This window comes from Acartia tonsa, chromosome 3 (genome assembly GCF_053477335.1).
Source record: "Acartia tonsa isolate MP-2025a chromosome 3, ASM5347733v1, whole genome shotgun sequence".
Lineage (NCBI taxonomy): Eukaryota > Metazoa > Arthropoda > Copepoda > Calanoida > Acartiidae > Acartia > Acartia tonsa.
In genome coordinates, this window is record NC_137262.1 from 44,025,407 (window position 1) to 44,050,573 (window position 25,167).

At 30.7% G+C, this 25,167-nt stretch overlaps 1 protein-coding gene across 1 annotated transcript in view; it reads right to left on the reverse strand.

Moving 5' to 3' along the window:
* The window catches only part of LOC145314290 (uncharacterized), a 128,124-nt gene extending 124,422 nt beyond the window's left edge, over nucleotides 1–3,702 (reverse strand). The window contains exon 1 of the mRNA XM_080154145.1: nucleotides 3,224–3,702. The gene's annotated coding sequence lies outside the window, so the exon portion shown is untranslated. The remainder of the gene's footprint in view (nucleotides 1–3,223) is intronic.
* Between the last annotated feature and the right edge of the window lie 21,465 nt (nucleotides 3,703–25,167).

Consider the following 25,167-nt stretch of genomic DNA (forward strand, 5'->3'; position numbering starts at 1 on the left):
TTTAGTTTGTATTTGAAATTAGGCAACCCTGCTCAGTGTTGAATGTGGTATTATTCAGAGAAACCCCAAAATTTTTAGAGGTTTCACCAGAAAACATATGTAGAAAATCAAAATTTACATATTATATGCATGTGTGTGTTTGAGAAAGAGGTTTATACACCAAGTATAACCAAAACAAAATAACCATATAAAATTGTAATCCCTTAAATCTAAAGGCTTTGGACTTTTTGGTTTATTTTTTTTATGCTTAATAAACAAATTCGTAACATACTCTAGAAATATACCTAGTAATGAAAGAGGACAAGCTAATCCTCAGTTTAATCATGTAATATTTGGATGGAAAGGAAAACTATTTATGATGTAATCCCATAAAACTAAGTGTTATATTTAGAAACAAGGCTAAATATAAGAGTATAACGTCCTGTAAACAAGTAACCTTTGTTTTATATATGGACTTAGAATTATCATAAATAAAACAAATTATAAAAAAAACATAAAAATATTAATGACTTAAAACAATCACTTTTTTAAAATCCTAAAGTACATTTCATCAGTTCGAAGTGAGGGGAAAATGTTTTATTCAAAGGTATATTACTTTACCTAGAATTTATTAAAATCTTAGTTTTAAAATATTTTGTATTTCAGATTTTCATATAAAAATTTAATTTCTTCTGAAAAGGACAATTTCATTTAATAAAAGCTCATTCATTCTCAAAGAGAAAGATGAATGAGAAGAAGAATATAAAATTTTGATTAAAATCCTCAATTATTTTACATAAAAATATTTAAAATTTATTTTCTAGATGAAAACTAAAATCCTGTTTAAAGAGAAATTTAACTGGCACGAAACAAATATTGTAAAACATAAATTTTGTTGAAAATATTTTCATGTAGGACGAAAACGTTTAGATAGGGTTTACATTATCATGAAGTAGGGTTGAGCAGATTTTTAAAAGCAAAGCTTTTCTATAATTAGGGTATGTCAGTCAGTCCGTCCGTCTGTCAATTTAGGCATGTTAGAATTATCCTATCGATTTCATTGGTTTGCATAATTTACATGGTGATTCTTTTAGTAGTTAGTTACGATTTAGAAAGCGTAGCAACTCTATAATCATTACCAGAATGTCCGTACGTCTATTTTGAACATGTTGATTTTTTTTACTTTTTTAACAACTAATTTTTATGTGATCTAATTATCCGATTGATCTGATTTTTGGTATATTGATTCCTGGAACAACAAAGTATAACGTTATAAGCGAAGCAACTCTATATTCAAGTCCTAAAAATGTAAGTATGTCCATAAACATTATTCTGTATCAAGCAGTTTTTTCAACAAATTTTCTTACAATTTTGCTTCGACTCTTATACATTTATATTCTGATTATTCAGTTATGACACTATACAAGTGTTATTGTCCGTTTGTCTTACCGTTTCAGTGCTTTTATGGATGTTGCCCTGTTTTATATAATTTTTTTAAATTCTTGAGTACAGATACTCCTTTATTTTTACAAACAAATAATTTTTATTTCGAGTTCCATATCTCTCTATATATTAAAGCAAGGATGACATAATTGGCAAAGCACAAAATAATTTATATTGCAGCATGCCTGACAACCCGAAGGACAAAGTAAATTACATAATAGATGCTTAATTGTATAGGTAGTCTTCAAAAAAAAATCAGCTGTCTTTTATGATTAACAGCTGAGAAAATCATATTTCTCACGTAACGTTAAGGACTGACTGACAGATTGACGGACAGACAGGATTATTAAGTAAAAATTGAAAAAGTATTTTAGAAAATCAATTAAAACAACATTACAACTTGCAAAATTTCTGATCGAAAATAAATATTCCATGTTCAATAATCAAATTAATATTTTTTAAGTCGAATAAAAAACTTAATATTTCTGAAGATACAGATTTAAAAACAGCCCAGGAATAATAATAAGCAGACTAAAAGAGGATAAAAAAATAAAGGTAGAAATAGAAAAATAATTTTTTTGCATGTAAATATAGCTTCAAAATAACATATTTGTTACTTTAATGGAGTGACGTACAAATGTTAAGACAGAATTGTAAGGTAGCTTCGCTATTAATAAACTCTCAATCAAGGTGATATATTCTTCATATAAAAGATTTTGATAAAGTCCTTGAAATATCAAAATCATAATTTTTATGGAAAACTAAATTTAAATGTATAAATGAAAATATTTAATAATACAATAGCATTCGAAGCTTGGCAACTTTATAATCTAATTCAAAGTTTAGATTAGTTATAAACGTTCCTTCATTTATTTCCACACATGCTTAGACATGGCTGTGTGATCTTTTACAAATTTGTCAATATAAATGAACAATGAATAAACAAACTAAAAAAATGAACGGTGGGCTTTGTAAATTCAATGAAAAAATTGAGCTCTGAATAAAACATAAACTAATTGATTACTCTAATAAAGTGGAACTGGCAGCGGGCTAAAATGTCGATACCGTCAATCCACCTCCTTTACCCCATACCCTACCCTCGTACTGGATGAACGAACTGACCAACTAGAAACAATGTTTAATAGAGCTGTAATAATAATCTTGATAAGCGGTGGAATATAGAATAAAACCAGCTAAACAATAAAATAAAAATAGCTAAAGTTACAATAATATCAGTTAGAACAGTCATAAAGAAGACTTTTCATATTATTCCGAAAGGTTAATTTTTTTATAAGCTTATAGTATATAACAAGTTAGTTATCGATTTGTATTTAATTATTTGAACATTATCATATTTTTTTGTTTCAAAATATGTTAATCCATCTCCCTGCTTATACAGAAAATTTTAATTCCAACTTAATCCTGGGAAGAAATCTTATTACATAATTTTCAAACTTATTATTAATCTTAATATTATTTAATTTGTGGGATAGTTTTCAAAATATACTAAGAGAAGAAATGACAAGCCTGATATAAATGTCCTATTAATTTAAAATATAATCTCTAAAAATAAGTGTCAGTACGACCTTAGTAAAACGTTTGACAATAGTATTAGGCTAAACTTTAATGAATTATAATTCGCTTTGTAGAATTTGTCTTTGGTAGAACTTTTTCAATCCATAAAATTTTTAGCAGTTAAAAGAATTATATTCAGATCTATCTCCTATTTCAAGCTTCATAACTACCCTATATATACAAAGCTGTACTATATCATAAAATGGTCTAAAGATCTATAAATTGCCTGGAATGTTTCTAATATATTTGATATATTATGCCTTTAGGATAGGTATAAAATATGGAGTCTAGTTCTAAACAAAAGTCTTGACAATATTTGTTTATAAAACTATTGTGTGGGTCGCCAGACACAGGCTTGTAGGCTCAGCCCCAGTTCAGCTCACAAAACTATCAATATTAGATATATATATTCTCTTATACCAAAAACTTTTATATCAAATTCACTTTTTTCTTCTGCTGGTCCTTTATATATTTTAATGAAGCACTGATGTCTATTTTGATATATAAACGTCCACTTGCGGGTTATATTATTATTATTGGCCACTTTTAACAAATTGCAAGTTAGCGCGTTTATTTGCAGAGAAGTGTATTATTGACAGTTCCAATAATATGAGTGTGTATTTTTATTCAGTACTATAGAGACAGAGCGATGTGTCTCCTCACAGAGATCTGCTTGCCTACTCCGATGGTTGTAAACCAACTATCCAACCTCTGTGTATCACCTCCTTATACACCCCTCCGTTTCCCCTCTCCCCCTCTCCGCTTCCTTATAATAGTTTTCACCTCCGATGGTTCCCCCACGTCCCTTTCCTTTTACCCTTTTCGTTCTCCGTCATCAGAGAATATTTCCCCTATTGCTGCGGTAACCCCTTCCACCCCCCCTCCTCTTATGCAATGGAACAGAACCAATTTAAAGGCCCTCGTATCTCAACCCCCCCCCCCCCCTTCCTTATCTAAATGCCCAACTCAAATCCCACAACTTTGCTATCATAGTAAGAATAAAAGAGGTACCATTTTCGCCCCTTCTACCCAACCCGCCCCTTACCATACAGCTCTCTCTTTCTCTTTCTACCACTCTCTCTCCCTCTCTCTCTTATTATACACACATAACCATCCTTTAAAAGATATCACTTTCCCCGAATACTATTATCTTTGTTCCTTCTTCGTAGCCCCCCCCCCCTCTCACCCCCAATCTGGAGCTCTTAAATTTGGAAAAAATATTCCTCTTTTTTTCTATCTCTTTCTCTTTAAAACTACTCTTCCGAGAGGTCTTTCTCGCTCTTTCTCTCTCATTCTCTCTTCATCATTCTCTCTCTCTCTCTCTCTCTCGCAACGAATATTACTTTCACCCTCTACTAAAACTGAGAGGGACAGTGAAACTGTGTTTGTGTGTGCGTGTGTTTGTCTGTGTGTAAGTGGCTTAAAATTAAAAGCGTTTGTCTTTTTTAACACTTTATATTATATTATTTTAAGTTAAAAATTTAATTAAACTCATAATGATTGTTTTTACATGTAGTGGTTAGTTAATCCTAATACAAAAATATTAGAAAATCTTGGGTTTCAGTGTTTGTGTCTGTCTGTTTGTTCTGAAGAACATCGATATCCGCAGAACTCATGTAATTCTTCATTACAATGTAGCTTCTCATAGGTTCTATGAAGATTTATAACTATTTTGAGGAGGGAAACATCACCCTCCCAAAAGATATCACCCCTTGAAAAAATGACCAACCAAAAAGAATTATATTTCTCGTATTCATTCGAATCCGCTGAATCATCCATACGAAAAAACTATGTCTAGCACCGAATTATATCCAGCTTTCTACGAATACAAAAATGTACAATCATAAGATTAAAACCAGTTTTTTTAGCCCCGAGGTGCATTGTACATTCTATATCCGCGGAAAGCCGTTTATAATACGATGCAAAAAAATAACTATTAAAACTAAAATTGACTCGCCTTTCACCCATCCCCCCCCCCTTAAGTGCCCTTAAAGACAATTTAATTTATATTTTGTAGGAAAATATATTAAGAATATTAATATAAGTAATCTCTATAAGCAGCTCAACGCCAAAAAAATCAAATGTAATACAGCAAAAATTAGGGAACCCAATGAAAATATATTTTGAGTACTTAGTTTAAAGCATTTTTTAATGATACAACGGTAGGGACTTAAGAAGCAGTTACGCTCCTAGAGAAGGAAAAATAAAGTAAACTAGAAATGATAATTAGTTAGGCATCGAGGCGAAGTACAAAAATTTTCGTGATATAGTCTCGTTAAAGTAACAATATCAAGACAGGGATAGGATTTCTGAGAAAAAATTCCTACAATTTTTCCGTCATACAACAATCAATTCTTAGCATCATATTAAATTCTTTATTGACAACTATAACAGCTCCCTATTGATGGTGGAATAATTACTTTAATATAATACCCCTATGCCGGCCCGTAGAATGCTCTAGGGCCTTTTTAGTTGATCTCTCATTTCAATTCAAGTTTTTAAATAAAAGGTAAAAAACTGTTAAGAGGAGGGTATAAATCTTTTTTGATGGGGAAATACCCTCCCCCAAAATGGTTAAAAACCTTCCCTGAACCTATAAAAAGCTTCACTGTAAAGAAGAAATAGTAAGGTTCAGCGGTTGGCAAGATCATTCGCTACAGACAAAAAAGCTTACTTCTTTATATAATAGGATATTGAAAAAGAGGACAAAAAATGAACATTTATAAGAGAAAGATATACTTTGTTTTCTTTTGGGACATGGCAAATTCTGTATTTCTATTATGGGCAATGATTGTCTCTTTCCAAAAAAACTACGTATATATATATTACATAAATTTATTTTATATTTACAGACAAATAGACTGAATATCAGGAAAGAAAATCCTTTACTTTTAAAGTCTTTGCGTTTTAAGTTTTAACTTCAAAAAAGAAAATCATAAGAAGCGCAGCAGAGACAACTGTAATTTAGTTGTAGTTCTATTGTTTAAACAATTCTTTGAAAGTAAAACTAAGTCAATACTAATCTAAATTAATCTTTTATCTAATATACAATTAAGAATTCAAAAAAAATGTCTCTTGTTTTTAAAATGATGTCAGTGTTTATCTTTGTTTTTTTCCCTTTTCGCTTCGTATAAATATCTCTTATACGTATATACGCCAAGGATCTGAAGGGACAAGACAATGGCCGATGAATTAATGTACATCCCCAGAGGTAATAAACAAAATTACCCCATCTGTAGATTACAAATAGCGGTTAATGAACCAGCTAATCAAAATTTCATAAAAGTCTCCAAAGTTGTTAAGCCAACGAATAAGAAAACTTTGGGAATTAGTATAAACAGCCCAATGTCCTCTCCCTCCCTGTATATACGCACACAACACACACACACACTCACGCAGTGCTATCAATAATTCAATAATGTCATTGTATAGTACTATGTTCTGTAGTAAAAGTTATTAAATTATTCATAAAATGGTTCAAGTACATGCCTTTCCTCAACTTGTACATACCAAACAGTTGCAAAATAATTTATCTAAGTTTTATTATAGACAGCTTTCCGCGGATATTATAAGACAAAAATATAAATAAAAATGAAAAGTATAAGATTAAAACCAGTTTTGATAGCATCAGTGTGTTAAGGGCCTGGTCTAACAAAACAGGCATTATTGTTATGATTTTTATTTTAATATTTGTGGAAAATTTCTGTAATACCATGCTATTCATGATTTTCAGTATGCTGTGAATTGGTTTTAATCCAGCAGCAAAATAGGCGGGCGGACAAATTTAGTTTGATTGTAGTTGCTCATTGGTCAGGACAATCTTTACACAAAAAAAAATATCAGAATCCTGCATTCTTTTTCATTCATGGTGTCACATACAGGCGGACATACAGACAAATTAATTTTTATCATGAGCAGCTTTTTTTGAATAACTTCATTGTCAGGGTTGCTGATTCTGAAATGTATGATGTCAAATACGTGGAAAACAAAGTGAACCTTTAACGTCAAAATACTTTTTTTTTTCGATGATTAAAGAACTAGTTGGAAAAAAGTTATCCAAAAGTTGAGTTGGCATTACCGATGCGCATAATATAAACAGACAGACAGATAGAAATAGGAAAACGCTCTTTAGAATAGGCTTATATAATACCAATACATTTTCAACTGATGTGAATAATATTTGACGTTATATAAAATAAATAAGAACGTACGTCATTGCTCGTATGTATGTATTTTCTATTAGTGAATCTTTTCTATATGTTGGGATATTCTTACAAACTACTTTGAATCATTTAGTCAATTTCTGACACTTCTATGCTTGATTTAATAAAAAAAAAGAACAAAATGCTAAATTAGGGTAAATAACAAATGTATAATAATATCCAGTATTATCAAAGCATAATAAACCATTAGCTTATCAAGATTATTTCAAATAATCCTCACATGAAAATAACATGATGTCTGTCTTTTTGTCTGTATCTCTGACAGTGTGTTTGGGGAAGAACCTCAACAACTGCTGAATCGAAATGTTTCTTATTTACAAGGTACCCCCACCCCCGAAATGTTTTACCTATTCTTATTCTTAACCTACTGTACAAGTGGAGGGTCCTTACTTCAAGTGGTCGCAATTTAATATTTAGTAGCAATACAAAATGTTTTTGCTAGTTAATGAAATAAAATCAAACATTTTTTACAATTTTGTTTAGGTTGAGCAAAAGTCATAATTCTGTTTGGAAACTTTCATCTTTGTTTAGAATTTATATCTATTTCGTGTAAAGAATATTCTCATTTTTGTTTTTACAATTGCATTACAATAGGAAAAATCATTATACTTCATACTTGCATTTAACATTTTTCTAAGCGACGCTTTTTTACAAGTCTTGGAATTTTGACAGCCAATCTTTTGAAGTTGTTTTCAAAATTTGTATGTACATTTTAATTGGGTAAACAAGAGTATTTGAAAGGAATAAATTCTACATATATTATCTTGCAAATAAGGTTTCCAAACTATTATAGCAATAAAGTGATCAAAAATTTCCAGAAATTTGTAATACCTATTCCACCATGGTCAACAGTACAACAAGGATGACAACATCCATAAAAGCGAAGCACTGAAACGGTAGGACATTAACACTTGTATAGTGTCTGAACTGAATAATCAGAATATAAAAGCATAAGAGTCGAAGCAAAGTTGTAAGTAAATTTGTTGAAAAACTGCTTGATACAGGAAAATGTTTATGGACATACTTACATTTTTAGGACTTGATTATAGAGTTGCTTCGCTTATAATATTGTTCTTTGTTGTCCCAGGAATCAATAAACCAAAAATCAGATCAAACATATAATTAGATCACATAAAAATGTATTGTTAAAAAAGTAGAAAAATCAACATGTTTAAAATGGACGTACGGACATTCTGGTAATGATTATAGAGTTGCTACGCTTTCCTAATCTTAACTAACTACTACAGGAATCATCATGCAAAGTTTGAAATCGATAGGACAATTCTAACATGCCTAAATTAACGAATAAAAGCTATCTATCTCGGACGGACGTACGGACGGACCCTAATTATAGAAAAGCTTCGCTTTTAGAAATACTGTAATAACTGTTTTCCACGGGCACTCTCTCATGAGGGGGCAAGTGAGGTAAATTAAAATTTAATAAATAATTTTTTAAAATATAATTTGGGTTAACATTGTGGTAAATATATAATTTTTATATAATTGGCGTGCGGTAGGAGGTTGTATAGGGATATCAAAAACCCTCTTTTGAAATTTTAAATTGGAAATGCCTCCCTTTCCTTTCTATATCCCCAAATTATTTTACACCCTGTTAAAGTATCACCCAATATGTCATGTACAATATACTGTAAATAAGACTAATTATTACATAGTCTCAAGAAAGTACAAATAACATATCAAACCAGACAGAAATACATATACATTTATATATATATATTCTCATATTTTTTATCAGATATTGAGAAAAAGTCGTTTTATGCACTTTTTACATGTTCATTTGATTTATTACTTGACTACGTCATATAATTATGTATTTATATTAAAGATATTATATTTTATAATAATAATAATCTATGAATCACTAGCTTTAAAAGACTCGTTGTCATTTTGGTGATGGGTTTTAATCTTCGTTATAAATGAAGACGATAGATATTGTAGGTTCTGATGCTACGTTAGATAAGTGACTTAATAGATAGAATCGAGGGAAAGTTAAATCCAAAAATAGAAGCAAAAATAGTACAGAAAAAAAGATCGTGAAATCAAAGAGTGAAATGCATAAAATGATATTTTGTTGTGTATCCATTCCTTTAAGATTGTCAGTTATTTATCCCTCTATATTATATAATTATATCATATAATATATCCAACAATCAAATCATATTTGTTAAGATTGTAGAATTTATGAATCATTTTTAGCAGGGACAAGTGAACATATTTTTATCCAACTTACTTTCTACAAACTTCCATTTGGTTCAAAAAAAATTAATATGAGTTTAACACAAAAAAAAGTTTCGGCAATTTAAAGTTTAATTGACTTGTTTTATAAAATGACAATATTTAATTTTGAATTAATTACAGTTAGACTTAAGGAAAATGTTTGACAATATTTTAATTATAATATTTTGGACATTAATAATTAATATGATCGAGTTAAACAGTATAAATTAAGTCTAGTATATTCCAGCTTTAATACGCACAAACTGTCTAAAAGGTTCAACCAGGATAAGCATGTCCATGATTAAGATAACAAATAACAAATAGTACATAGAAAATAAAATGACGAAAAAAGTTTTTATGTTTCTATATTTCTATGGTTATGTAGCATACCAACGGAACAATTATATTATATACTGGATGATCATATTGGTACAGGGAATCTTTAAAAATTGATTTCACCCGCTTATCTTGAACATCGACATAAAAAAAGTAAAGACAGTCGAAAGACAGACGGATTGACAAACAGACGGACGGTAAAGTATTGCGCAGCTTTACCAATAAAAGGGATGTGTAGTAGGACAAAGTGTATCAAAAATCAGACATGTGAGGTAATAAAAATGACGGATTAGCCAACCCTTTTTTTATGGGTTTTCTCTCACTTCTCCTCTCATCTCCCTCATTTTTATGACGTAACATGGATTATTTATGAGTCACGTTGTCCCACTGCAGTGATGTGTTATATTTAACCAATAAATGTATGCATCATTTCGATCAATGACACAGTGTAAAAAAAGTTATTATTTGGTATTTAAAATGCGGTACCAAGTAATGTATGAACAGTATGATTTAATTTGATTACATAGTCTCTGCTAGTTGAAACTTATTTGTTTTTAGAAACAAGTAAATCTAATTAAAATTTATCCTTTAATTTTAGTATTGGTTTTAAATTCATAGAAATCTGTCTGTTACGAAATAATTTTACCAGGTTTTCTGAAAAAATATTATGTGAATACTTTAAGTATCGACGCTACTCTATAATTATCTTTGTCTGTCATGAAGTTCTTCCGTAACACTATGGGAGAAATTTGATTGTCTATGCTGCTCCATTTAAGATAAAATTCCACCTTGTGATAACCCGTACCACTGAACAAGTATAAAATTTACTCGTCGGTCTGTCAATCAAGTTTTTAAAAAAGTTTCGTGATTTAAAAAAAATGGCACATCATCTCTTTCTCACTTTGTCGGTGTGTCCATATATGATTTTTGTGCTTCGCTCTAATGTATGTAGACATTCTTGTTTTTTTTTCATTAAAAATGAAGCAAATAAGTCAATTTTTACCTAATAAATAATTATGACAGAAAAATTTAAATAAGTTCAAAAAGGTTCGGAAAAATATATGGTATGTCTAGAAAAGTATAAGTTGAATACGCATTATAATCATTAAGTAAAAGTAAAGGTCGTCCAACGTTCTGACTTTAAATTTACAACAGCTTTGCTACTAAAATAGACTTTATCTTAACATAAAAAGAAATTATTCAAAGTCTAAAGAAGTTTTTTCTAATGTAGATCTTATTCAAATTTGGCCGCAATTTTTTTTAATCCAATCGTTTCTACAACTATTTATTGTCTGTATGTATGTTTAAAATGTTTGTTGTTGTTTTCTTGTAGACCTGGCTATCTGAGGATAGGATTCAGAAGCACACGGAGACTGGAAGTAAGAATCCTTTGGCCAATCTTAGATTGGTAAGCTGCAAGCACAGTTGAGTGTTTTCTTTGTTTCATTACAAGCTGACCAGCAATTCTCGGGGAAGCTGAAACAATAGTCACACTTATTGCATATGGTTCAAAAGAAAGAGTTATACGACTTTCATGAACTTTTAAGTTTAACAAAGAGTGTACATACAGCATCATAATCAAGATTTGAGTTTTTAATGTTCTAATGTAAAAAAGGTATTTTTCTTATTATTGCAACTATTAATTGTGGATTTTTCAGGGAAAAGAATGTTCTACTATGGATTCTTTTATCCTTGATTTCTAAAGATTTTTAGAATTATTCATAATTCGGACAATTAATCATGTGCTGTGCAAAGAGGGGTCGTTTTTCCACAATTTTAGGGATTAAGGTTATTCGTAAAATTCGTGTCTACTAATTCGAATTTGGTTCCTTACTACTTAAAATTAGTAAGAATGAGTATATTTGTTTTATAAGCTAATCTAATCTATAATTAGGTTAGGGCCGTCCGTTCATTGGCAACGGATAGCTATTATAGTTTATTTATTTATATTGCAATTTTCCTATCACTTTCAAACTTTGTATGATGATTTCCTTATTTTGATTTAGGTACGATATAGAAAGCGTAGAAACTGTATAATTGTTCCTATAAACTCTGTTTCTAGGACAACGCGATAAAAATGTATGTACTATTTTTCTAGACTTAATATTCTGATTATTTAGTTTGTCGCTTTGCAAGTGTTGATGTTCGTTTGTCCTTCCTTGATCTTAGAGCTCCGGTCATCTTAGTTGTTATTATCTTCCATTTAATTTCTATACACTATTCTTGTTCTCTTAAATTTGTGATGAGAACAGTCCTGTGTGCCTGCCGCTGCCCGACTTTAATGTCTAGCCAATAAATCTATAGATATAGATGGATAACCAGACAATTACCTGGGACATTTTCGTCTGCTAGCAAATTGATTTCTGCTCTTTTGTAACGACTTGGCTGTGTTAATATTCTCAACGCTTTTGGTTGATTTTCAAAGACCCAATTGAAAGTCTGCACATGGTCCTAGGGGTGGGGACGTGCAGTTATTTAACCCCTTCCCCTCTATTGTTTTACTCTAATATCTGACCATAGCTAAAATTACAAGGACAGCATTTTAACGTAGTAAACCGTATTTTCTCCTACTTTTCTCCTGGTTAAAAAAAAACATTATGTACATTAATCTAAGTTTAGAAAAATCTCTTGTGACAAAAGTATAAATTTCACTTTATTGACAACAATGATATGTGCTAAAATGTGTCATTTTTAAGAATGTGTTTACAAGCAGAAAAAGTTGAAAGCAAATTATTTTTGTGTGACACATCCCTGTTTCTAAAAATTCTCATGGGAGTGACAAAACAGTAAGGATAAAACTCTAAGCTCGTTTGTACTTTACTGACATTTTAATTAAACCATGTAAAAAGTACTTTTTAGATACTTTTTGTTTTAGCCAAAAAAAGAGATGATCAAACCTTTCGAGTTCAACATAACATTGCTTTTAAGATCTCTTGAAGTGGCTTTGCACCAGCCTCTAAGGGCTGGGCTCGTAGAGTGGGTAGGAGAGTATCCCTAACCCTAAATCTTAATTTGGTTATACTTACATTACATGATAAGAGGTCAAAAGTATCTTCACTTAAGATTTAGTTGTCTATATCTCCCTATATAAATTGATTAAATCACAAAACTCTAATAGTCGCAAATTTGAAATTATATAGAAGATTCGCTATCAAAAACATTAGAGGCCAATCTCTGTATCTTTTATTAGAAAAATCCCCGAATGTACTTTAAAACGACTCTCCCTTTCTTTCTTTATCTTCTAGCCTCATTTCATATGAATTTATTATGGCTAGATCAGGGGATAAGTAAATAACTTTTAAGTTTGGTAAACTTTGACTGTCCCGTCAAAAGATATTTTGTGCAGCCACTCTACAATTAGGGATTGTTTGTCTTACGTACAACTGTTCACCTTTTACCTGTTTGTCAGTCTATTACAAAAAGAAACTTAGAATTACCTACATTCAATATGTTTTCTCTCTCCCTCTCTTTCTCACTTTCTATCTATCTATCTATCTGATATAAAGATCTTAATTTTTAACCATTCCCTAAATTCGTGATTGCTCTACTTACCCCCAATTCTTATGAATACACCCCTCTGTACCAAAAAATTAATCTCCTCTTCACCCCTCCAAATGGTTCTTTTTCTTAAGAAATTGATACAAAACTCCATTTACTGTTTTGAGATAAATGTGTAAGTACAATCTCAATCTGGCCCAAGTGGTGGGACTCTTTTCGTATGCTAGCAAATTGCTTTCTGTTCCATTTATGGACTTGGCTATGTTTATATTTCCGACGCTATTAACTGATTCCAAAGACTCAATATATGTACATATACAATACAAACTCCAGAATCCACATATGATACAAAGTAGAAGGGAATCAGCCAGTCCCTTCATGAGGCTTAAGATCTCTTTAACTGGTCCGATTGATAATATACCTATTGATCTTATCAATATTTTCTGAGGGGATTGGGAATATAATATTTTTTTAAGGGCATGTAATTTGCTGTTTATCAGAGTGGTTGGGATAACTACTCTGAAGAAAATACTCTCCTCGTAATGTTGGATGGTGGGGAAGGGTTCTACCTTCCCACTCTAGGGTAAAACCAACTCTAGTATAAAAAAAGTAAAAGCTGTTTGTACAATATTTTCTAAGAAATTAATCTTATTTCTTGCCAAAGAATATTTTTGTCTTTTCTTGTCGCAGTTTTGTCCCTTTTTGTTTCATTCTTGATTTCAAGAAAAAACACACTCTAAGAAATATAAATCTTGATCCTGTTTTAGATGTTCAAAAATAAAAAAAAATATGTAAGCTTATAATATTCAGGGAGAAAGGCAACATTGGACTGTAAATTATGCTTGTTCTCAAAGTTTTATAAAAATGGCTCCCTCATGCGTTGCCTTAAAAAAGTTGACAACTTTTATTAAATCGTAATTGGTTGCTTCAACTTATAAACTTTTTAATAAATAATTTTACTCTTCAGAAGAGGTTATTATGTTTATCATCTATAGGGGACATTCAGCAATTTATCACCTTATTGTCTTATCCCTTAAGATACCTGATTTATATTTAGGTTAATTTCATAATTTTAATAATACCAGTTGCGATGCGATGTGCTCCAAATGCAATATGAGGGAAACTGGTGTTTTCTTTCTGTAAGGGATTGTTTAGAACTAGTTATAAAGCTGTCGAGTACATTTTTAGAATGGTTCAATCACTAAAAGAGAACTGTCTTCAGAAAAAAATTCTAAATTATAAAGCTATATTATATTTAGCGACTTTTATAATATTCGTTTGTTACCAACTTTTGGGACTTTTATTGAATTTTGATTGATTTATTCATTAAATTGGGTGTTGAAATGTTTTGACCACTAATTTAGAATCTGAAGGGATAGTTTCATTTATCATCAAGGGGAATGCACATAAATTGATTTACAATTGTCTTATCCCTTTACATCCCTGGATTATCCCCCCGCATTTAAACTCTCTAATGTTTACATAAAGCTTCCCTGAAAAGAACTCAAAAATGGATCTAGATAATATGCACCAGAAAAAGAGTATCTTAAATGGCATTTTTTGTTTTTGGATCTTGATAAAAAAAATATTTTTATGTGTTTGATATTTATAGATTAATTTTTTCTGTAATCTAATCCTAATCCTGTGTAAAATGTGGTAAAAATTCCTGGAATACTATCTCATCAGATATGTACAATGTAGTTCAAGAGTGGGTAAAGGCAGGGAGGGAGAGGACAATTGTGCTTGAATTAATCTTCTGAGCCCTGGCTTCTTCTCACTATTTAACCGTCAACCAGTCGTATTATTTCAAGAGAAAGTAGTAAATGATAAGAATTTTTTTTTCAACCATTAACCATCCCTGTATTGATTAAAGAAGAAAAACTAGGGCATATGTATGAGCAAATAAAATTTATTATGAACTTTTAAAAAATGATAAATAACAATTTACTGAAACGAGGTGAAATTTCGTTTTTTTATAATAAAATGATTTAGTAAACAACTTCACTAATAAAGATTTTAAAGAAGCTTGACAGGATTTGGAAGGGAAATACAAAAAAAGGAATAGGCTTTTCTCTGTAGTTTAATTATTCAAATTTAATACCACCATACCACCTGCTTAATTGAATAAATGTAGATAAAGAAAAGATGGAACATATTCGTCTTATTTATTTACAGAGAACATTTTTATTAACCCATGATATGATATATAGCAATTACATTATTAAACTTATTAATATGCCTATCAGTATTTCTCTTTCTCTCTCTGTCTTTTGTCTATCTATATATTTCTTTCTCCTATTTATCTATCCATCTCTCTCTTTTCTCTTTCTCCTATCCATCTATATCTCTTTCATTTTCTCTTTTCTTTGTTTGTAAAAGTAAAATTTTACGTAATCCGAATTTAATCCTAGTTTAGTTTAATTAATTTCAATATTTCATTTCAGCCTTTACAACAGTCAAGGATAGATATTATGCAAATCAGAAAAATAATTAAATAGTAAAGTGTTTATAAAGTGTCTCCAAAAAGTCAAATGTTCCAACCTTAGGCCGTCAAACTATATCTATTGACGTCACATTTTCTTTTTAAAAGAAGTCAATCGGGACAGTTTGGCCAAGTATTGAAAATTTTCTCTTCTTTTTTTTTAAGACACTATAAGTTGCTTCTAAAAAGTTATGCTGCATTTTGACTTGTAAAATATATAATGTGAAGTACAGTAACTTAGGAAGGGTTTTTGACTGAAGCCAAAGATCAAGAAGTGTATTATACTATTTGATTTTATTTACATTCTGAATTGAATTAACGTTTTATTCTTTTTTTTGTTAGAATTCTTATTCTCGTTATTTTGAATTTTTCTCTCGGCAAGTAATTCGTTTAAATAGAAATATATCATCATCTTCAAGCGATATTATATAATTTAAAATAGGGAATATCCTATTATATAAAGTAAACTTGCGGCTTCGCCCCTAGCCTCAAAAAAATTTGGGCGAAATACGTAAAAGGACCAAGGAAATTCCCTACAAAAAAAAATGGGGGGGGATTTTTTGTTTTTTGGGGGGTTGGGGGTGTCCCACCCCCCAAGAAAATAGCCTAAAACCACCACAGGACCAGTAGGTATATTCCCTGAAGAGTAGAATCCGATCGGTTCAGTGATTACCGAGATCTTAAGGGACGGACGGACGGACAGACAGACAGACATCGTTCTACTTTGTATTATAGATAGTAAGCGTATTTTTGTTTGTCCCGAAGGATCTCGCTAACCGCTGAACCGATATTGTTCTCCTTTACAGTGAAGCATCTTATAGGTCCTGGGAAGGTTTTAAACTATTTTTGGAGAGGGTGTCTTCACCCCCCTCCCCCCCAAAAAAACAGTATTTTTAACTTTTTTGAAACTCAAATTTAAACTTTTCCCCCTCCTACCAGTGCCCCTAGAAGCTTCTAGGGGCGTAGCCTCTAGTATTCTATAAATAAGAAACATTTCTAAATTAAGCCTAGAATTTCTAATATTGCTTTGTCAAGTATTGTTATCTGACATCTAAAGTAAACTTATACATATATAATGTCAATTTGACTAATACAAATAATCAAAAATAGATTTTAATGGACGTACACAATTATTGCTGTACTAAAGGATTTTAAAATCAAAATATTTATACCATGTTATGTTGTTCAAAAAAAAGCCTTTTTGAGTACAAATGAATGCATGGAAAAGCATAATAGATTTTTTTTATATGTGTTTTGCATGCTTATGCATTTACCTTCCATAGAAAACTGTAAAACAAGAAATCATGTTTTCTATAGTTTGTTATTTTTTATGTTTTTTTTTTAAACTAAACCTTCAAGTCTCTTAGGATTCATCATTCAGTCTATACTACTGAGATATGTAGGGTCAGACCTTTCAATTATTATTATTTAAATAATTGATGACAATAAAACTTTTGATTGCAAGGCCTTTGTTTGGTTGTTCATATCAATGATTTGTGCCACAAATTTCCCCAAAACTAGTAAGGGAAAAAAAGTTTTTAAAGCATTAACAAATTGAATTAATTTTTCGTTTCTTTCAATTCTAATCATGATTTATATTTTGTTAAATTATCTATGTTTTATTTTTAAACTTTTTTTTACTATATGCATCTAACTGACAACCCTAATTATGAAGCTCTGCCAACGGCTAAGGCATGGCAAAAGAGCTGTTTATAATTCTCTATTTGATAGAATAGACATGAAACTTCCCACCCATAAGTTGATTTTAAAAAAAAACAAGGAGAAGGGTGTTCATAAGTAAGAAAGAAGTAGGAATTCAAATTATGTATATATTCATTTCTCACGTATTACTCCTATATGTTTACCCCATAAAGAAAAAAATCCTTTTCTTGGTTTACCAACAGCGTTTGGGACGGGCGGACCGACAGACGGATGAAAAGTGAGTTGTAAGCCCAATTGATATAATATTCTACATAGGGTTAGCAGCAAAGTAATTCTCATTAAACCTGTAGTATGTAAAACATCATTTTTTTAGGAGGGTTATTCTATGCTCACAGGATTGTACAAGCTATTAAGAGGTAGGTAAACAGAGTTAGAGGGTACTAAAGAGACCAGGAATTAGGGAACAAATATTTGCCTTCATTTGCATTTTTATATTGTTAAAAAATATTCCCTCAAAAATGCTTTATTGTTTCTTTATTACTTCAGGTCAGGTTATATTGGGTATTGGATAATTCTGTAGGGTGAGGGCACCGCAGGTATATGCTCCGCAGGGTTTAGGCATAATAAATCTACTCTCCCTTATTTCAAATTTATTTACAAAATAGGGGTGGAGGGGGTGAGGCGGTGGTCGACAAGCAATTCGTGGAATAAAATTTTAAATGGAGAAAGTTACTCAAAAATCAGACATGTGACGTCATAAAAAAATATTGATTTCCATCTCTTTTTTAGGGGTTTTCAATCGAACTTTTATGACGTCATATGTCTGATTTTTGAGTGACTATCTCTATTTACATACCATTCATATATTAGAATATGTTGTCATAAGTATTTTATTTTTTAGACTTCTCCTTTATCCCTGTTAAATGGTTGCAAATCTGAATTGTGCAACATTTTGGCCAGGTGCTACTATGAGGATGAACAATACTGAGCACTAATATTTTTAATGGGTAAAGGTAGATTGTATTCCACCTTTTTTTAAGAAGCTGCTCTAAAGCATAGTTTTGTTATTACTTATTGAAACATAAATCTTATAATTATTATTCCCTTAATACTTAGAGATAAGAAATCACACTCAATTGCGATAGACAAATTGTTAATAGCGGATTAGATTATATTTAGCTAATTGCTTTAATCCAAACAATATATGATAGATGCCAACGCATGAGAGAACGTATCTATAAAACTTTGGAGTTCTGTATTTTTAAAAATCAAATTGGCGTCTACAGTTATTACTGGGTGAACGTATGTATTTCAAGCCTCTTGGCTGAAAACTACTTAATACTTGATTAATGCAGTTGAAAACTGACCAAAGCTAAAGATGATTATTGCCAAGTATAGATCATTGCAAGAGTTGTACTGTGCTAATTAATGGGGTGAGATTTGCAAATCAAATAAATGGATAGGTAAAAAGAATGAAAAACGGATTTTTAGGATAGATAAAAAAATATAAAAATTGCTTTGATTTTCTTGTTGTTTTAAAATTTATTCTATTAATGATTAAGGCTGAGGCTGAATAAGGCTTAGGGCGGCTGAGGATGAGGCTTACTTGGTGAATTGAGGCCGCGTGGCAGAAAATAAGCTAATCTAGAAACTTACAAAGCCATCCAGCTGTTTGTATCTGTTGATGCTGTAGCTGAGGCTGAACCAATTCACACATTGCAGTTCCAATTCAAATTCAGCATAAAAAGAAGCAAAGCAATTCAACCAATACTGCATCAAAGTTCTTAAAGATATTTGACCTTTTTTGCAAGTTTACCTAACTCTTGATCCAAGATTTTGCACCCATCACATTATTTCATTCTCTACTCTTTATGTTTAACCCTCAGAAAGGAATATTTTATCTATAAAAAATTACATTTATTTAGATTTAGATTTATTGTATTCAGCCATATAAATACATTATTTAAAGATGAATTTTTATTTTTAATTGACGGAAAAGTTATGCCAATCTTTGTTTTTTTTAAGAGATAAACAAGAACTTTTTTTTAAAATTGTGCTGTTTAAAGCAAAGCATACAATAGATATACATCAGCTTAATGATTCAAAATGTAAAATTTAATTAGATCTAAACCTATAACACTAGAAAATATGTCATGATGTGTGAGATGATTTGTACTTCAATGATTAAAGTAATAGAATAGAGAGGGTACGAGCTATATGTAAGTACTAACGGGGTAGTTACCCTTTACCGACTTTCAAATGGGTCTTTGAATATCAGCCAATAGCGTCAGAAATATAAACACAGCCAAGTTGCTACAAAAGAGCAGAAAGAAATTTGCTATTACATGAAAAAGGTTCCAACCACTTGGGCCATGTATTTGTCTGGGTTATGTATATTTATACATTTATTCTTCAGTGAATTTGTCAATTTTTTTATAATCTTGATGGCTGGGACTCGAACTAAACACCTTAGCATAACTGCATTACATATATGTTAAGATTCAAAAACAGTTGATAATAAATTTTAAGGAAATGAATTATGGTAAGTGTTAATTATAACATTTATGGTCAATTTAACTAATGTCAATCATTAATGGTCTAATTTATGTACCAATTAATCATAAAGTTTCATGATTTTAGGAATGGGTAAGAAAAACATTTTTACAAACAATGAACAACAAGCAAGACTTTGGTAATTGGAAGTAGAGAAAAATAAGGTTCTCTAACAAGGTTCTAGTAGGTAAATGAATGTTAAATAATTAGAAAATTAAAGTCCTAAATATAAAATGTACAAAATCCTTATGTAAAAGTAACCGGATCTCTTTATGTCTGTTTGTACAGAAAAATCTCACTAACCGCTGAACCGAAATGGTTCGCCTTAACAATGTAGCTTCTTGAAGACCAAGGGAAGGTTTATAACTATGTTGGGGAGGTTACTCCCCCCTGCCCCCCCCCCCTTACAAAAAATTCTTCCAGGACAGTAAACATGATATTACTTTTCATTTTGTTTATTTTACCCATTTTCAATATCTTTTTTTCTTGGAAAACATATGTTATTGATTTATTAACCACTGTTTGAGGTGATAAAATGAGCAATTAGTTTTTCTTATTGAATTGTATACTTACTTTTTTTTATGTTTTATTTAATATTTTCTGGGGTTTTTACACAGAAGTAACTATGGAAACGGAAGTCATAAATGGTCTAAAGCCATCCAAAGACAATTATAAAGAATTCAACTCATTCGGACAAAAATCTTATTGATCTGTTTTATAGGAGATGACAATTTTCTATCCAGTTTTGTAACTTAGAGGTGATAGATAGGCAAAAGCAACTTCTGTTGTATTACAAATGTAAAATTAGTATTTAAGAAAAGCACAATGTTGTCCTTACTGTACAGCAAATGTTGTACAATTAAACGGTTTCTGCTTGATCAAAAATCTCATAATAATAATTAGGATTCCAAAAATTATAAATAGTCAACAACTATTATAATTTTAAATCTAGAATATAATCTTTACATAAAAACCAGGAAATTGTTAGCTGCTGTGTAACCATTATACACTGAGATCTCAGGGATCTAAAGGGATAATAAGACAATGGCCGATAAATTGATGTACATCCTTAATGATGATACACAAACTTACCTCTTCTTTATTTTACAATCAGTGCTTAAAACGTTCAGACACTCAACTTAATAAACCAACCAATCAATAAAAGTCCCAAACGTTATTAAAAAACGTTGGGGACCAGTGTAATGAACAAAACAATGTTCTCTCCCTCCCTACTGAGATCTACATTTAAAATATATATACTACAACAGTGTTACATACAAATGATTTTAAATTCCCCATTGTCTTTATATTCTTAAACAATGGAGATGAACTGAAATTAGTTTCCGAATGTGAACACATTTTCCTAGGTGTTTCCCAATCCTATCTTAATATTTGCTACTAGCTAAAAAACCTTCAAACTTCAAAAAAAAAATCAAAATTTGAATGTATTAACGATTTATACATTATACATTCAAAGTTTTAATTTTTCAAATTTTGATTTTTTTTTTTTTGAAGTTTGAAGGTTTTTTAGCTAGTAGCAAATATTGAGATAGGATTGGGAAACACCTAGGAAAATGTGTTCACATTCGGAAACTAATTTCAGTTCACCACAATGGAAATTCTTCAAAGATAGAGGGATAATTTAACAGAAGAGAAAACAGTATTCCCAAAAAAAACATCTCTTGAAAAAAGGGGGGAAAAGGAAGCATGGAAAAAAGAGGACAAATTCAATTATTATAGTTATAATCTTTCTTATAACTTAGTGTTTTCGGTATATTTTTTTAAATGTTTAAAAAGGAAGAAGGAAATGAATAACAGTTATGTAAATCATTCAAACTAAAAACTTGCAGATAATCTTAGCTGTTAAAAATATTTCGGCTGTTATTCTTTAATCAATTCAAAATAACAATGAAAAAGGAATGAAGTAGTTTTTTTATGCGTTGGAGTTTTACCTAAGTTAAGGTTAAGTTTAGATATAATTCATAACAGGTAGCCTCGCAGGGTTAGGGTCCTATACAATGGTTAAGCAAGAAATAACTCCACCAACCCTACCCCTTTATTTTCAATTTTTTAAATAAGGGAGGGAGGTTCTGTGCTTTCTAAGCATTTGAGGGATGTAAAACTATTTTTGATTGGCGAGGGGTGGTTGCAATATTATTTTTCTTCTGATGCAATACCCCTGATATCCTATGTATTTTGTAAGCAAATCTAAACAACATAATGATACACAGAGAACAAACTTGATTTATTATTTCAAATGTACTTTCTTGGAATACTAAAATTTTATATTTTGGTATAAGATTTAAAGATAGATAGATGTATTGATATAATTATAGATATAGGAGCATTTATGAGCCCTATATTTGAAGGAAAGGAGGGGCGCAGATTATAGCCTTAAACCATCCCAAAACCTATATTCAGAATTATATGCTCTGAAAAAAATCTTTGGAAGTATGTGACGCTTGCCTAAAAACTGAGAACTGAATAATTTTTTGGTTAGTAAGACGAAAAAAGTCTACTTCTTGGTATAATAGGGCTAAATATAAATTATCTTTTTATCAAAGTGTTTAATATTATATGAATAAGTAGCGGTTGCGCCCCTAGCATCTGGGACTTTGTATTCAAAGGGTTATATTCGGCAAAAACTGCTTAAAACCATCACAAAGCTAAAATAAAATAGCCTAAAATCATCCCAGGACATATGTAAAGCTTCTCTTTAAAGGAAGGAAGAAAAAAAATTTATTCGGTTGAGTTTACGAATTTTATCAAATCACAATTAAGCTTCAGAAGAAAAAAACCCATACTTTTTTGTAGTATAGAACTAAAAATATTTCTACACAGAAAATATTTATTAAATGACGATCATTATAAGAAAGAGAATTAAAGAAAATAATAGATAGATAAAGAAAGGATAAATAGATAGATAAGGAGACAAAACTATCATTATTCAACTAGTGAAGAAATGAAATATCATTTCTCTCTCTCACCCCACACATAACCCTCCAGTAGCCTTACACGAAATATTCAATTTAGTAATGTTTAGATTATTGTACTGCAAAGTTTAAAGTGCAAATGGTTAGAAAAAACACTTCTACTTAGTAATTTAAAAATGTAAGTAAAAGGAGAACAACTTTGCCAACAGGACCATTTTGATTTGCACTTCATACCCACTTCCCTTTAGTTACATCTAGTTTTACCCATATTCTAGGGAGATGTGATTCTAGTTCTATATTGTCATTTTGCTCCAGCCTAACCTCCATGCCAAATACAAAATATCTAAGAAATATAAAAATATAAAATATTCTACAAGAGACAATAGAAGAAAAAAGATATTATACAGAATATATATATTTATTTTAGACAAGGATTCATGTTCGCAGTAAATTTGTTCCTCGCCAAGCCTGGATAATTGAGGCTGAAATGATTAGGCTCTGACAAGCTGACACAAAATAGACTAAAATGAACAACTATATTTAGGATTATGATTTTCTTGGTCAGTGTTATGAAATTAAATTAGATGTTGAAGTATACAGTCTAAATTTATAATGTAAGCTTTTGTAAATAAATCACTGAATATGTAATTTAGTTTTTATCATTTTTGTTGATTTGCTTGGACTTGTTGACGTAATTCGGTTAAAACAAAGTTGAGTTATAGAGTAGCTGTGTTATTCTAAAAAATTAATAATTTTTTAAATAGTAGTGTTTTGATATTGACAGTTTAATGATTTGAAATGGTATTTGAAGCCAGCGGCTCGGGACGGCTAGTGTTGGATCTAGCTGCGGCTGACAGAGCATGCTTTTATGTGGGTGTACTGTGTATGTGACATGGTAAAGAAATTGGGTCTACGTGATTTATATTCAAATCTGTACTCAAAACAGGAAAATTTTATCCAGTAGAGCGCAACAATAACAGGTCTACAAATTCTAGATTCTAAAAACTGTTATAATAAAAGTGCTGTATATATCCTAGAATTAGGTTAGGTCAACAATAAATTGCATCCAAATTGATAATATTCTAGTTGTACAAATAAAATAATGCGTTGTACAGATACCAGAATTAGGTTAGGTCGACTATAAATTGTGTCCAAGTTAATAATATTTTTGTTGTACACAAATAAAAAAGTGATGTACAAATCCCAGAATAAGTTTATGTCGACTGTCCAAGTTAATAATATTCTTGTTGTAAAGATAAAACAAATTACTGTACATATCCCAGAATTAGGTTATGTCGACTGTAAATTTATATAAGTTAAAAATATTCTAGATGTACAAATAAAAAAGTGCTGTACAAATCCCAGAATTAGGTTTGGACGACTATAAATTGTGTCCAAGTTAATAATATTCTTGTTGTACAAATAAAATAAAGTTTCCTTTACATAAGTCTCGCTCACCATAAAATATTTATTTTATTAAAAGTGATGTTTTCTATAATTAGGTTCGGGTCGTCTTACCGTAACAGATATTTTTTATCGTTAATTTAAGCATATTTAATTCTATTTGATAATTTATTATCCTATTCAATGATGAGAATAATGATTCCTTGGACAAGAAGGTACTATGGCCAAGATCATAATACTCTTCCCTTAGTGTGTGTGTGTGTGTTTCTATGTTTATATCTTTGCTTGTGTGCGTGTGTGTGTGTGTGAGTGTGTTTCTATGTTTATATCTTTGCTTGTGTGCGTGTGTGTGTGTGTGTGTGTGTGTATGAGTGTGTGTGTGAGTCTGTTTCAATGTTTATATCTTTGCTTGTGTGCGTGTGTGAGTATGAGTGTGTGTGTGAGTGTGTTTCTATGTTTATATCTTTTCTTGTGTGCGTGTGTGTGTTTCTATGTTTATATCTTTGCTTGTGTGTGTGTGTGTGTGTGTATGAGTGTGTGTGTGAGTGTGTTTCTATGTTTATATCTTTGCTTGTGTGTGTGTGTGTGTGTGTGTATGAGTGTGTGTGTGAGTGTGTTTCTATGTTTATATCTTTGCTTGTGTGTGTGTGTGTGTGTGTGTGTGTGTGTGAGTATGAGTGTGTGAGTAAGTGTGTTTCTATGTTTATATCTTTGCTTGTGTGTGTGTGTGTGTGTGTATGAGTGTGTGTGTGAGTGTGTTTCTATGTTTATATCTTTGCTTGTTTGTGTGTGTGTGTGTGTATGAGTGTGTGTGTGAGTGTGTTTCTATGTTTATATCTTT